The sequence below is a fragment of the Mustela nivalis genome (assembly GCF_964662115.1).
Source record: "Mustela nivalis genome assembly, chromosome: 1".
Classification (NCBI taxonomy): Eukaryota; Metazoa; Chordata; class Mammalia; order Carnivora; family Mustelidae; genus Mustela; species Mustela nivalis.
Genome location: NC_139020.1, coordinates 172,690,962 through 172,704,886, shown reverse-complemented (window position 1 = coordinate 172,704,886; position 13,925 = coordinate 172,690,962). Strand labels below are relative to the sequence as shown.

General features: G+C 40.4%; 1 protein-coding gene across 11 annotated transcripts in view; it reads left to right on the top strand.

The window, feature by feature from the left end:
- Nucleotides 1-3,552: 3,552 nt before the first annotated feature.
- The window catches only part of CNTN4 (contactin 4), a 930,864-nt gene continuing 920,491 nt past the window's right edge, over nt 3,553-13,925 (top strand). For 6 of the 11 annotated variants that reach the window (XM_082711566.1, XM_082711564.1, XM_082711569.1 and 3 more), the window contains exon 1: nt 3,612-3,831. The gene's annotated coding sequence lies outside the window, so the exon portion shown is untranslated. Of the gene's footprint in view, nt 3,832-13,925 lie in introns of all 11 variants that reach the window. The other 5 variants (XM_082711575.1, XM_082711573.1, XM_082711571.1 and 2 more) reach the window with 4 other exon arrangements.

Genomic DNA, 13,925 nt, shown 5'->3' with positions numbered 1-13,925 from the left:
TCCGAGTTCTGTTTTATTATACTCTGTTTCAACAGCGAGCACAAAGCTCTTTAAGACACAATTCTTTGAAAAAAAAAAAAAAAAACAGAATTTTTGAAAAATAATGCTTTATCCACTTGATTAGAATGAAGTTGAAGGTAGTTTTAAAACTGCATATAGGATAGAAGTAGTGCTTTATACCTGAAGATCTATCCAGGTACCCAATACATTAAAATACACAAAAATTACAAAACTAAGGTACATTTTTTCTCATTGAGGCACCCTTGCCATTGGATGACGTTTTCCAAGTTTTTAGAACAAAGAGGGTGGTGTTTTGTTTTGTTTTGTTTCACAGATTTTATTTATTTGTCAGAGAGAAAGAGAGGGAGAGAACAAATAAGCAGGGAGGAGAGGCCGGCAGAGGGAGAAGCAGGCTCGCTGCTGAGCAAGGAGCCAGATGCCCATGCCCTACTGGAGAGCCCAGGGCAGACACTTAGGAGCTGAGCCACCCAGGCATCCCAGGGTGGTGTTTTTGAGTTTTTTTTTTTTTTTTTTTTTTTTTTTTAATTCCCCAGGAGGCCAGATTTAGGGAGAAAATGGAATCAGATTAGATTGGTCGGAAGAGACAAATTTCTTTTCCTGTAGTTCTCTTCCTTTTTCCTCCTCCTATATTAAAGCTATTCCTCCTCCCCCTCACCCCTACCACCCTCCCATGGCCCCGGATGTAGGGGAAAGGAAGAACAGGAGTAGATAGATGTCCTATCTGGAGTTTTCAGAACTGTTACACGTTGAGTCTAACCTAATGATGTATTCTGCCCATGTCTCCGAAAAGTCAAAAGCATTTTCAGCGTTGATTTCCCTTAAGAATCATCACACTTTTGTTCAGATTGGTTTAACGAGAGTTAGGGGTGACCTTGTGTCCACATAGATAGCCCTGTATTAAAAGACCTGGAAGTAAAACCTCACACATGTGTATAAGTAATTATTTTAGGGCACATAACGGGGAGAGGTTTTGCAGCTCTCTGCTTAGATGCGACCTAGGCTACCTGGACCAGAGAAATTTTCCATTTCATTATAATGATTAGTTGCAAATTACATGAGCACCAATAATTCATTCTTGCACTGATATAAAGCAGGGGGACCTAGTGCTGTGGTATTGAACTTGTTGCTGGCAGCATTAATTGATTTGTTTGGAACATCCCCCCCCTCCCCCCAGAATCCCAATGACAGCTTCCCTGAGCAAGACACTGACACACAGCCAGGGTCCCGGATATGAAGGGACACACATGTGAGGATGTTGTCAAAATAAACCATTCTTGTCTCCTGGCAGGGGCTGGTTCTCCTAAGAACACTCCAGAGAGCTTCAGTGAGAGGCTTTCTTTCTTGGCAGAGGTGGCAGTTGAGCTTCATGTCTTCCTTGTGGGATTGGAAAAGGGGACTGAATTATTTGTTGTATTTTAAACTAGCCACTGTTCTTCTCAGGGAAATGCTGGGCATGCGGCTCTTTTTGGAAAATGTTGGGGAGGTGCTGATCAAGCTTAGCATTTGATCTGTGTGGCCCTATTGATGGCAAAAAAAATGCCTCTCATCACAATGTTTAACTGACATCCCCTCAACATGACCCAAATCTGTCTCTCCTGATACATAGTGCCTGTCTTTCCAACTACATGGTAAACTGTGGAGCAGATACTAAGTTTTGGTCATTTTTAGTTTCCTAGCACCTACTAGAATACAATGTCTAGCTTATAATAGAAACAGAAGAAGGGTAAAAGGAAAGAATGAAAATAAAACTATTTAAATTTGAAATTTGGAAACACTGTTAAGGGGCTTTGTCCTAAACGTTAATAAAACTTTGAAAGTTGCTTCAGTTTATAGTTTCTTTGGTAGAATGTGACAGTCTACTTTATTCTTTTCTCTTTGAAATTTTATTTCGAGTTTAAAGCATCACTTTTTCCCTGAACATGTTAAGAGTATGCATGTATACATAGGAATATTTTCTGGAGAATTTCTGGCTAGACCTTTTGTTTTTTCATTATGTATTTTTACTGAAAATCGTATGTATAATTTTAAGAGACTAGTGGCAGAAAAATAATCTCAAAGACATTACATTATAAGTCATTGTTCTGGCAGGACCACAAAAGCCTTCAGAATGAGTAAGAACAATTCATCTTAACTATTTACCATGGAAAATTCTTGCATTACCCAACATTCCCTTTTTGTGAAAGTGCCTGTATTACAGAAATACACCAAGTGGGCAGGGGGAGGGGGACTTAAAATCTCTCTCCAAGTTTAAGCCATCAAGAAATCTGGGGAACAATAGCAAAAACTCCTTTCTTTAGCATTAATCTCAGCAACAAGGAAAGACATGGAATTTCAAGTGGTGAAAATTCTTACCACAACAATACATACCACACTTCTGAATTTGCCCACTGCCTGAATAGGAATGGAAAAAAAAAAAAAAAAAAAAAAAAAAAAGAACACAAAACTGTGTGAACAAGGCAGCTGCATGTATCCGTAGGAGTTGGTTGCTTACTACAGTAGTTCAAAAATAGTTTTCCAGTTAACATCTTTTCCACATAATGGAGATGTCAGTGTGGGTTTACGTGATTGTAGAAATGGTCAGAAGCTGTTTATGTAGCTCTGAACTACTGAACAACGCACAGAAAGACTGGGGTTCAGCAAAGCCCTTGGGGCTTTTTCCCTTGAGAGGAGCCTGGGCTTCTCTTGTGGTTGCTGGAAATGCATGCCAATGAATTCGACCTGGCTGGCTTTCCTCTGCCTGTCAGACTCACTTTGCACAGGGTTCGTGAGGGGCTGGGACATTGTTGCCAATCTCTACAGTTACCCTGAGGTTTGGAGTTGGGGATGAAGACAGCCATTTCTGCAAGAAAATAGTAGATTCACACTGTAGAAAGATCATGGTAACGTCATTTTCCAAGCACATGCTTTTGAATAACAAAGATTTCAATGTGCGCCTCCCCCCCACACACCACAAATTGATCCTTGTACGTATTTCATCGCAAACGTTTCTTTTCCCACACACACATTCCAGCTTGAAAGCACACTGTATGGGAGTTCAGGTCGGAAACGCTGTCTGGCCAGTGTCCTTCGCCTAAGGACAAGTAGGTAAAACCTTCCAAAAGCCCCCTCTTCCGGCTTCTCAAGTTCACTGTTGCCCCCCCCCATCCCCCTGTACTCGGCAATTCTCAGCCCCAAAGCAGAAGCGTTTGTTTCCCTGGGTAGGGCGCCTTAAAGATTCCTCGAATTTCCTGTCTACGGAGGCCAGAGGTTTGGGCGTCCGCACAGGTCGAGCCTCCTTGTGCCCCTACACTCGGGTTGCAAAGGACGGCAGCATCACTGCTGTATATTCCTGATCGCTAAGAAGCACATCCTGTAAGCCTCTGCGCCAGAACGGGTTGTCGTCGGGTGCTTCGGGTTCAGGTGAGGCACCCTACCCGAGTTTTGCGCCCAGGGACTGGGGACCTTCTGTCGGGGGCTGGGCCAGGCAGGGCCCGGCAGGTGCAGCACCCGGGCGCGCGCCTCCTCCCGCCGCGCACTGAGCATGCTCAGCCCGGCTGCGCGCGGGCTCCCGCCCTCCCCGTGTCTCTCCTCGGCTGCACGCGTCTCCGCCTCCTTGAGGCTGAGGAGCCGGCTGCTTGAACTCTGCCGCGCCGGGTTTTTTGAGCTGCCGGGAGCGCTGGGAGGGAGGAGAGCGCGGCACCAGACGGAGCACCGGGTTCAACACCGGGATTGGTCGCAAGTAGGAAGCTTTCGCCACTACAGCGGGACCCTCGGGCTCTGCCGACGCCGTTTCCTGGGAGGCTGTAGCGGGCGCTGCGCTCAGGTGCGGAGGTAAGTGAGGCGCGAGCAGGCAGGGTCAGCTCCAGCCGGCGCGTGCTGCCCCGGGCGCTCCGGTTTTCGGGTTTTGAGGAAAGCCGTGGTCCTCGGAGGCTGCGGAGTGGAAAGGGGCTCCCTGGGGCACCCACTCCTGCAGGGCTGGACGGGGTCTGTGGGCCGTACTGCCTAGAGCCCGGCAGCCCTGCGGGGTCGGCGCAGCTGGAACTGAGCGCCCTGAACCCGCGAGGAGGCAGGGCACCGACGACGCCACCTTCATCCCACGGCGACCCTTCTTTTTAGTCAGAAAATAAGTTTGTTGCGCTGCAAGGCAGCGACAGAACAAGTAGCCTGGAGCGCGTAATGCTTCAGGAATCGTTAAAATCCGCTTCTCCAACTGGTTCAGGCTATTGCCCCTTCTCCGTGCGTGCTGGCAAGTTTCCTTCTGATGTTGATACCCGGGGGCTCCGATTGCCCAGCTGTGCAGCCCACGTTAGAGAAAGGCGGACTTAAGCTAGTGTTTGAAGGGATTTAGGACCTAAGGGAGCAGGAGCCGGTAGCGGTGGTGGAAGGAGCCCTGTTGGAACAGACCCTGATTTTGGTGGTGCCCACTGTGTGCCAGGCTCCGTGCTAAACGCCGGGGGTACAGCGGCGAATCCAGGTCCCCGCTCTTGTGCACGTACCTGGTATACCCAGGCTCTGCCCAGGGAACTTGTAGGGGTGGAGTAATAATCTCCAGTAACTTCGGGGGTTTTGCAGTTTCTTTTGCATGGCAAAGACAACTGCCTTGTAGCCTCCTCGGACCCTGATATCTAGGAGATCTGCGCCAGGCACCCCGCAGACACCAACCCGCACTCTCCTTCTGGGAAGGAGGGCTCAAAACCTGCCTGCCTTTTCTCCCTCTGTGATTCGTTTGTATATTCTATTATTTATGAACGGTGTGGAGGTGAGGGTAAGAGGACGTGGGCTGTTCAATCTTTCTGAACCAGTCAGGCAGTCTGATGCATTAGAATATTTTGCAGCACAGCGGATTTCCAGCAAGGAGGCTGCTTCGCGCAACGCGAAGCTAAGGAGGTTGGTTGCTGGCTGGGGTCTCCAGGTTTGTAGCGAAAAGGTTTTCGGGGATAGCGTAGGGCGAATCAGTGTGACTGATCACTTCGGGTGGGTGGTCTTCGTAGAGGTGGGATCGTGAATCTTGGGGTGTGTTGGAGGTTTGTTTGCAAGGAGGAGCTTCTGGAAGGAAAGCTCCGGGAACTTTTTCTAGTTTTCCTACTGAAATCAACATAGGGGCGGGACATGTTTGTCTGAATAACTGTATTTTAATGGCTTGGGAAGCATCTGCAGCTTCTTGTGACGGGAGCTAGATATTTCAAAGAATAATTCCACATAATTGATTTGTTTGGACATTTACAGTAATAATTTGGAATGAGCTTTTTGTATTTTGAGGTTGTTTATGCCCTTTAGTAAGGACTGGAGTGGGTTTCCAGCAGGCAGGTCCTCGGAGGAGCATTTATATTCGGGGCCGATTAGCAAGTTTGATCTGTCTCTACCCAAGTGGGTGAAAAAGAACATTGTGCCATGGAGACAGACACCTGGAGGTGATTTTTGTGGCATTTATGAGAAAATTCACATTTCACCCATAACTTTTTTCTTGCCATCTTCATCTTGATTTCATTCAAGACTATGTTAATCTCCACCATAGGTGGTGGAAGTGTTAGATTGCTAAGAATCAAAAACAAGTACCATGGGAGTATCATTTTTGCCACGTTATAAAATGCTCTTGATTTTTGTTTGTTTAAACCAACTTAAGCTGCTCTGGATTGATAAGGGATCATGATGATAAACCTCATTATGGACTCTGTCAGGTTGGAGGCGAACATAGAGAAACCGACCTTTTAAAATTAGGGACTAAGACCAATAAGAGAAAAGACCTATTGTTTAAGGGTGCAGGTCAGAGCCATATGGAAATTTCAGCAGAAGCAGATTATCTTTTTGATAGCCTTTATGAAAACAGTTTTCTTTAACTTGGGGGAGTTTGTCTCCTTGAGTCAGCTCAACATCTCTTTAAATAGTCATTACATATTGGTGGGACTTTAAATAGAAAGCTTATCAAATAATCTTAACTTTTTAAAAAATCATCCATTTATTTTACCTAGTTCTCTTTCTTCTTCTTACTCAGAAGTAGGTCTTCTAATTATTTTCCCTCTAAGTACTAAATCTTTTGACTAGGAGTTTTCTTCTGAAAGGTACACAGGACATCTGTTACTTCAATTTATTTCTTAAAAAACATAAAGGTAACCTGAATAATTAAGCTTCTCAGCAAAAAACTCCCCTTTATAGTTCCAAATTATCTGCCCAGTTTAACTTGTTGGGTTCTTCTGTGTTATATTCAAAGACATAGATAGAATATACATTAGTTTCAGTCTTGGTTTTTATTTAAAAAATTTAATCTTTTGTGAAAACATGTTTTTATATGATTTTAATTGAATTAGTCTATTTCAAATGGTAAGCAGAGAGATGTCTGTTTACACAGATGTGGTAAGTTTTGTTGTTTTCATTTTTCCATAACACAGTATCAAGTCTGGTGAAGGAAACCAGATTTATTACATGTACTTATTAGTCCTTATTTATTTTTTTCCTCTTACATGCTATCAGAAGAAAATTTGTCCATACTCACTAAAATTTATTAATGTTATACATATATACTAATATGTTGATATTACTACTTAGGAAATAGATACGGCAAAAGCTAAAGGATAAATAAAGCAAAAAATATGAAACAGAAGTTCTAATATTTTTATGGATTCCAGTGATTTGCTCTGCATTGCTCTCGGGTGTATACTCCACTTTGGAAATCACTGATGGTTTGTGGAGTTTTTACCTTTCTTTTCTTACCTCTGGCTTTGCCATTTACTGTCTTTGGTAGCCGGTTGAAAAACTGCTCGAAATCTGTGTCTCCTGTAACAGATGGGTTAAGAGCACTGTTTCCTGGTCATGAGCACGTATGTGGACAAAATGACGCAGAAGACATGAATGTGATATTAGGGATCATCCTGGATCTCCCAAATTAGATATACAGAAGAAAAAAAAATGAGGTTTTAACTTAAAGACTGAGGTTTCTGTGGTTAAAAAGTGAGGAAACCAGGAAGATGAGGAAAAGAAACATTGTCCATGTTGCAGTATTGCGCGGAAGGTGGAAAGATCAAAAACCTTGCAGCAGATAAAGCTGGATGTGACCCTACCACTTCTTACATTCATGATGTTGGACAAGATAGTTGCATAACTTTTTTGAGTCTCATTTTCCTTAGCTATAAAATTGGGATAACATTAAGTTTCAAGGCATCATTGTAGGAATTAAACGTGAGAGTATGGGTATAGAGCTTACCTCTGTTAGTTTAGACAGGTTAACAGCTATAACAAATGAATCCATAAGTGTACTTCTTCAAACATGAAATATTCTCATTCATGTTAAGTCCCCAACTGGAGGATCCTGGCAGCATTCCTCCGAGAACTCTGTCTTCTTCAGCAGGGTCAGCATGCTCATCTTTATGCATCAAAGCACTGGAAGGAAAAAGACTTGGAGAACATTCATTAATCGTTCAGACTTGCAAACCATGCATAGAACTTTTGCTTTCATTCCATTGGCCAGAACTCACCTGTATGTAAACGAATCTTACTGTAAGGGAGGCTGGGGAATGTAGTATAGCTGTGTTTCAAGGAAGGAGAAGAACTCTTGGGGGAACAGCTAGCATTTCTGACACTCTGTTACTCTGTGTGATATTTCTTCAATTTTCAATAAATATTACTTACCTTTCCTTCCCCCAACAGCTGGTTTTCCTGGCAGAAAAAAACCAGGACAATTATAAGGAAATACTTTTCTAAGCACTTTGCCCTCCTTGGTAGGTACTGTCTATGTTGTATAAATAAGGAAAACTTGGCTTAGAGAAATTAAGTCGTTTGCTCAACATAGCCAGTAAGTGGCAGAGCTGGGATTTGAACCAGTTCTCAGGCTCTAGAGTTGATTTTCTTAACAGCTTCATTATACTACTTATTTATTCTTGCCTTAATACCTTTGTTATGTTGCCATTGGACCACTTTTTCTTTTTGTCTGTATAAAAAAGTTGGAGGAGAATTAAAAAATCCCAAAGAATAAAAAAGATTGTATCTAATCTAAAATGTAATGGAGTATAATTAGATATGATACAGATTTATCTTGAATACTTACTTGAATCAGGTGTTTAAAGTAAGACTCTCTACCACAATGCTTTTTCACTTCTGATAAACAAATTATCAGAGTCTATGCCCTGAATTATAGCCTTTCTCTTAGGCTTTCATTGTGGGAATTCTTGGCTGCCATTTTTATGCTGCAGTATGTAAAGTTAAATTCCTACTCACTTCTTAGCCTAAGCAAATATTCTTTCTGGCAAATTCATAGCTAAAATATTCTCCTCTGATCTTCCCTTTGATCAAAAGCATTGTTTTTCATCAACATTCCCAGCTCCCAAGAAAGAAAACTCTTCTCTTGTTCTTTCAGCTTTGCAAAACTTTTTGAGCATTTACTGCATGACTAAAGGGACTTCTACCGATAATCCTAGCATTGTGGAAAAGAAAAATGATCCCTTTTGGTCTTGTTCTGTTATCTTGTCCCACTTATATTAGAGAATCTGCCTCATCTCACCTTTCCTGTGTATTTGTCCTTTGTAAAAATACCTCTCACAGTTTTGGTTCCAAACAGTTATAGTAGAGATGTGAGGTGGTTAATAGTGAGAGTGTACTTTCTGCCAACACAATTCATTTTCCAGTATTTTAAGTCATTTTTTTCTTCTTGTCCGGTATGTATTTGTGACATCTTCCCAATTAATTAATGACACATATGTTCTCACCATGTAGGTGGGCAGATATACTTGCATGCGTGTCAGTCACCTCTTTCTCAAAAGACCCTGTTCATTTTCTAACTTTCCCTAAACTTTTTAAGAGATATCCTTTTTTTTCCCTAAATTTACCTTGCTTCCAAATTTCCTCACACCCACACCATTTATATGTGTGTGAGTCCCTTTTTTATAATTTAATGGGGGTAATAGGACAGAGAGGTTTAAACTTACTATCGTATTTTCAGACTCCGAGTGAACAGGGTCCCACGGGACCTCGTGAAAAGCTAACTCTAGCTGCTGTAACAGGTAAACTCTAAATTTTCAGTGACTTAAAATGCTTCCTACTCTTGCTCATGTGGGGTAGTTCAATACTCACAACATAGTTCTGATTGAATGGCTTCCCATGGGGTCATTTGAGAAATCAGTTTCCTTATCTTCTGGCTTCATCCTCTGCTAAGACCCTGGAGTCCTCCTTCTTCAGACAAGGTATATGGGGTGTAAGGAGGGAAATGTCCTGACAAGTTTCACAAGTGGTTTTTATAGGCCTGCATTGAGAGTGGTTATCATGTCTTCTGTCCACATTCCATTAGACAGAACATGGCCATTCCTCTCTGTAAGGGAAGCTAAGAATAGGAGTCACACTGAGTGCCCAGAAAACAGGTATGGTGAATAAAGCAGATTTTTCAATAAATGGTCACTTACAGATTTCTATTACGGGAATGTGAGATTGCCAGCCAGTTCTATTTTCCTCTCTCTATGTGTAGAGAAAGGCCTGTGTCTGTGTCTCTGGGCATGTGTATTTGTGTATATGTATAGGTTATTTGCCTGGTAAATGCCTATTCCCTTTCTTCCTTTTAATGTTGGCCTTTGTTACTATCCCATTCTAGTGTTTGTTTTAGGACTTTATTTATTAATTTCTTTGGGGTGTAGGAGGAGCAGAGCAGGAGGGGGAGAGAGAGAGAGAAAGAGTCTCCAGCAGACTCTGTGCTGAGTACAGATCCTGAAGTGGGGTTTGATCTCAAGATCCCTTGATATCATGATCTGAGCCTAAACCAGGAGTTGGATGCTTAATTAAGTGAGCCACCAGGGCACCCCTTAAGACCTTATTTATTTGTTTGTTTGTTTGTTTATATTTATATATTTTAAAAAATATTTATTTATTTGACAGAGAGAGAGAGTTCATAAGCAGGCAGAGAGGCAGACAGAGAGAGGGGGGAAGCAGGCTCCCTGCTGAGCAGAGAACCCAATGCAGGGCTTGATCCCAGGACCCTGAGATCATGATCTGAGCTGAAGGCATAGGCTTAACCTACTGAGCCACCCAGGTGCCCCATGACTTTATTTTTTAAAAATTTAAATTTAATACATATAATACATTATTAGTTTTTGGTCTTATTTTTTAAGAGCAGATTTATAACAAAATTTATAGGGTAGTACAGAGATACCCTATATACATCTGCTCCCTGACATTATCAACATCATTTATCAGAGTGATACATATTCTACCCAGGATGAACCTACACTGACATCATAATCATCCTAAGTTCGTAGTTTACCTTAAGATTCATTGTTGGTGTTACACTTCTATGGGTTTGGACAAATACATGTATGATGACATATATCCATCACTATAGTATCATACAGAGTATTTTCACTGCCCTAACACTTCCCTATATTCTGCCTATTCATATCTCCCTCTCTCTCATTTCTTTTTAGTGCTCAAGAGTATTCCGTCGTCTGGTTCCATCCCATTTTTAGTGTGTATGGTCTGGGTGAAACTCTATTTCTTAGAGTTAGGATTGAAACATGCTCTACTACTTAAGAAAGAGTATTGGCTCTCCCTATCCGCAGTAATTGTTTCCAGAAAGGGCATGTGGCACAGTGAGAATGACTGCAAAGAAGTGATATCTTTTGCTGCTTATAATAAGTCCGTTTCCCAGTTAGGAATCACTTGGCATCCCCCTACCAAGGCACATATAGTCATCACTAAATCATAAAGTGAAAGCTGTCATTTCTTCAAAGCCCATCTCTGTAGAGCTATGGAGGGAAGTGGAAGTTAAAACCATATCCTCATGCTTAATTTCCTTTAATAAGAATACTTCCGGTCCGTCCTAGATGGTGTTTTCCTTTCCATTTACACTTCCCCTGTTATCCTCTTTCCAGGTTTGCAGTCTAGGTGCCTACCCTGGAACCTGACAAGTGATTTTTTTGCATGTCTTTGTTTTCATTGCCTTTGTGTCTGTTCTACCTTTGTCATCTTTCTCCACCATGTTTATTACAGTTTGCATAATGTTCAACTTAATTGCCACTCTAATAACCCTCTTTCAATCTTACTAAGGAATAATGATTGCCTTTTCTGTATGGACTCTTATTTATTTATTTTTTTCCATGCCACTGATATAACACTTATTATGAAGGTGATCAGCCCTCCTAGTTTTCCCAAGACTGAGGGATTCCTAGGGTGTTGAACATTCAGTGTTAAAACCAGTTAAGTATTGGGCAAATTGGGACATTCATTGCCCTACCTAGTACATTGTAATGTTACTCAGTACCATGAGAGTTCCATGAGAGAGTGGATAGGGGCTTGAAATTTGGAGTCATGGATTTCTTACCAGTCCTAAATCCATTTTGCACTATCTGTATAATTATGTCATAGCAAGTTACCTACCTTTTTTAGGTTTCAGTTTTATTAGCTGTGTAATGGGAAGATACACATTTTGTAGGGTTGTTCAGATAATTAAAAGACATAGTAAGCTAAATGACTTAGTTTATTGATGGACAGATCTTAAAACTTGGATAGTCCTTAAAGGCACAGGAGTTTTATGAAGATAATGTGGAATACTGCTTATAAAGTACTTAGTTTAGTGCCTAAATCTTAGTAAGCTTCCAATAAACAGATTTTAATTGATTAGTAATATTCATTTTGGATATCTCTTGGTAAAACATGGTAGATACCAAAGATACAATTAAGCTCAGAAAATACATGTTCATGGAACATTAATGATATTACCAGGAGTTTGAGGAACAGACAAGTCCCTGAGAGTAATTAGGAAATACTTCAGAAAGATTTTTTAAAAAATTTTTGTGTTTAAAACTTAAAAAAGCAGGATTTGGCTGTAAGATTAGTTCCTTTTTAGATAAGGTTTTATTTATTTATTCTTTTTCTGGCTTATCTGAAGTCAGAGTCAGCTGTTTTCATAGTTTGGAAAGAGAAAATATTTTCCATATTTGGAAAGGGTCAATTTCAGGCCATAACACTTAAAATATGCATTTATCACTATTAATTAAATAAAATGGCATACTTCTGGGAAGGGAGTATGGTTCATGAGAAAATGAGGGTTAGGAGAGTAGAAGCACTGCTGATTCCATAATGACCTGGAGATTTAAAAAAAAATGCATATAGAAGTTTCTTTTGTTTATACCATGGTAAAATATACTCTCCACCTTTGAGTTGAACTTCTGTGTGTAAATATTTGTGCCTTGCACAATTGTCCTAATAGGAACCTTGATAATTCATGTTTCCTGTGCCTTTTAGGTTTGTTATGGAAATTTCCAGTGAGGACAGGTGATATAAGTGTGCTTATGCTGAAATAGGTCCAGTTTGTAGGAGAAGAAAAGTGAAAAAAATAATGACATGACTCAAATCCTCAAATGTGTTTTATGAGGCTTGATTCTAGGCACACTGCCATCATTTTCAGTTGTACAAATTTGTATTATCTGTATTATGATTGCTCTTCAATTATGAAATATAAATATGAATATTTTTGCCTTTAGTGACTCATTTGATTAGCTGTTAGCTAGCTATTGATTCTAGACTTCTCACAGATTAGCAAATTAATTACAAATCCAAGGACTACTTTATTGCATTTAATTAGGTGAATGACATCCTTAAAAAGAAAATGTTTACCTAGGTCACATTTATTTTTTTAATTTTTTGTTCAAGATTTATTTATTTATTTGAGAGAGAGAGAGTGGAGAGATGGGGTAGAGAGAATGGGAGAGAGAATCTTAAGGAGACTCCCTGTTGAGCGTAGAGGCCAAAGTGGGGCTCTATTTCATGTCCCTAAGATCATGACCTGAACTGGAATCAAGAGCTGGCCACTTAACTGACTGAGACACCCAGGGCCCAGGTCACATTTTGAATTCTTAGTAAAAATTAGAATACAAACATGGTTATATATAGAATTCTTGGAACGAAGTAGTTATAAATAGAAGTTTGTCTTTAATGGTAGTTTTTTTTTTTCTTTTTAAATGGGAATCTCTCTAAAAATATACCTTTACCTTTTAAACAGGTGGCTGAATATGATTTACTTCTTGATGACACAGGATCACCATGATGAACATAGAAAAGTAGTTTAGACTAGAACATGGGCCTTTGATGCAGACAGACCTAGATTTGTTCTGTCACTTAGCAGCTGTGTGATCTTGAACATGTTCTTAACCCTTCCTAAGGCAGTTTTAAAAATCTGTGAGAAGTTGAATATGCCTATCTTAGAGAGATGCTGTGAACATTAATTGATAATTTTTTAAGACTAGTGCAGTGTTCATGGCACATTCTAAGTAATAAGCAAATTAGCCTTATACTGTGATCTTTGCAATTTATACAGAACATAGTACACATGTATGCTTTATATATTTGTTGAACCACTTCATGTGTTACATATATATATGTATGTGTGTGTATATATATATATATATATATACACTTCATGTTATATATATATATATATACACTTCATGATATATATATATATATATATATATATATATATATATGAGGCATCAGAAAGCAGACAGAGGGTACCCACATCTCAGCTGCACTTGTTGGGATCCTGTGTATGTGTGTGTGTATGTATATATACATGAAGTGTATATATACATGAAGTGTATATATACATACACACACACATACACAGGATCCCAACAAGTGCAGGGTACCCTCTGTCTGCTTTCTGATGCCTTTTGATGGTCATAATTGATTCCTTGGTTTAGTGAACTAGCCATTTCTATTTGCTGTTTCTTACTGTTTGTGAACTAGAATAATGAAATATACAAGCCATTCCAAGTATATTTAATAGTTTGAGTAGGTTCTGAAAGAAGCTCTGAAGGGCCTTTCCTTTTTTTCTCCTTACCTGCAGCTCCCCCCGCCCCTCCAGCCCCTCTCCACCCCAACAGATGCTTTTGGTGACAGAATAGTATGGCTGTTTCACATTTTCTCTGTTCTCAGTTTCACCTTTTCCTACA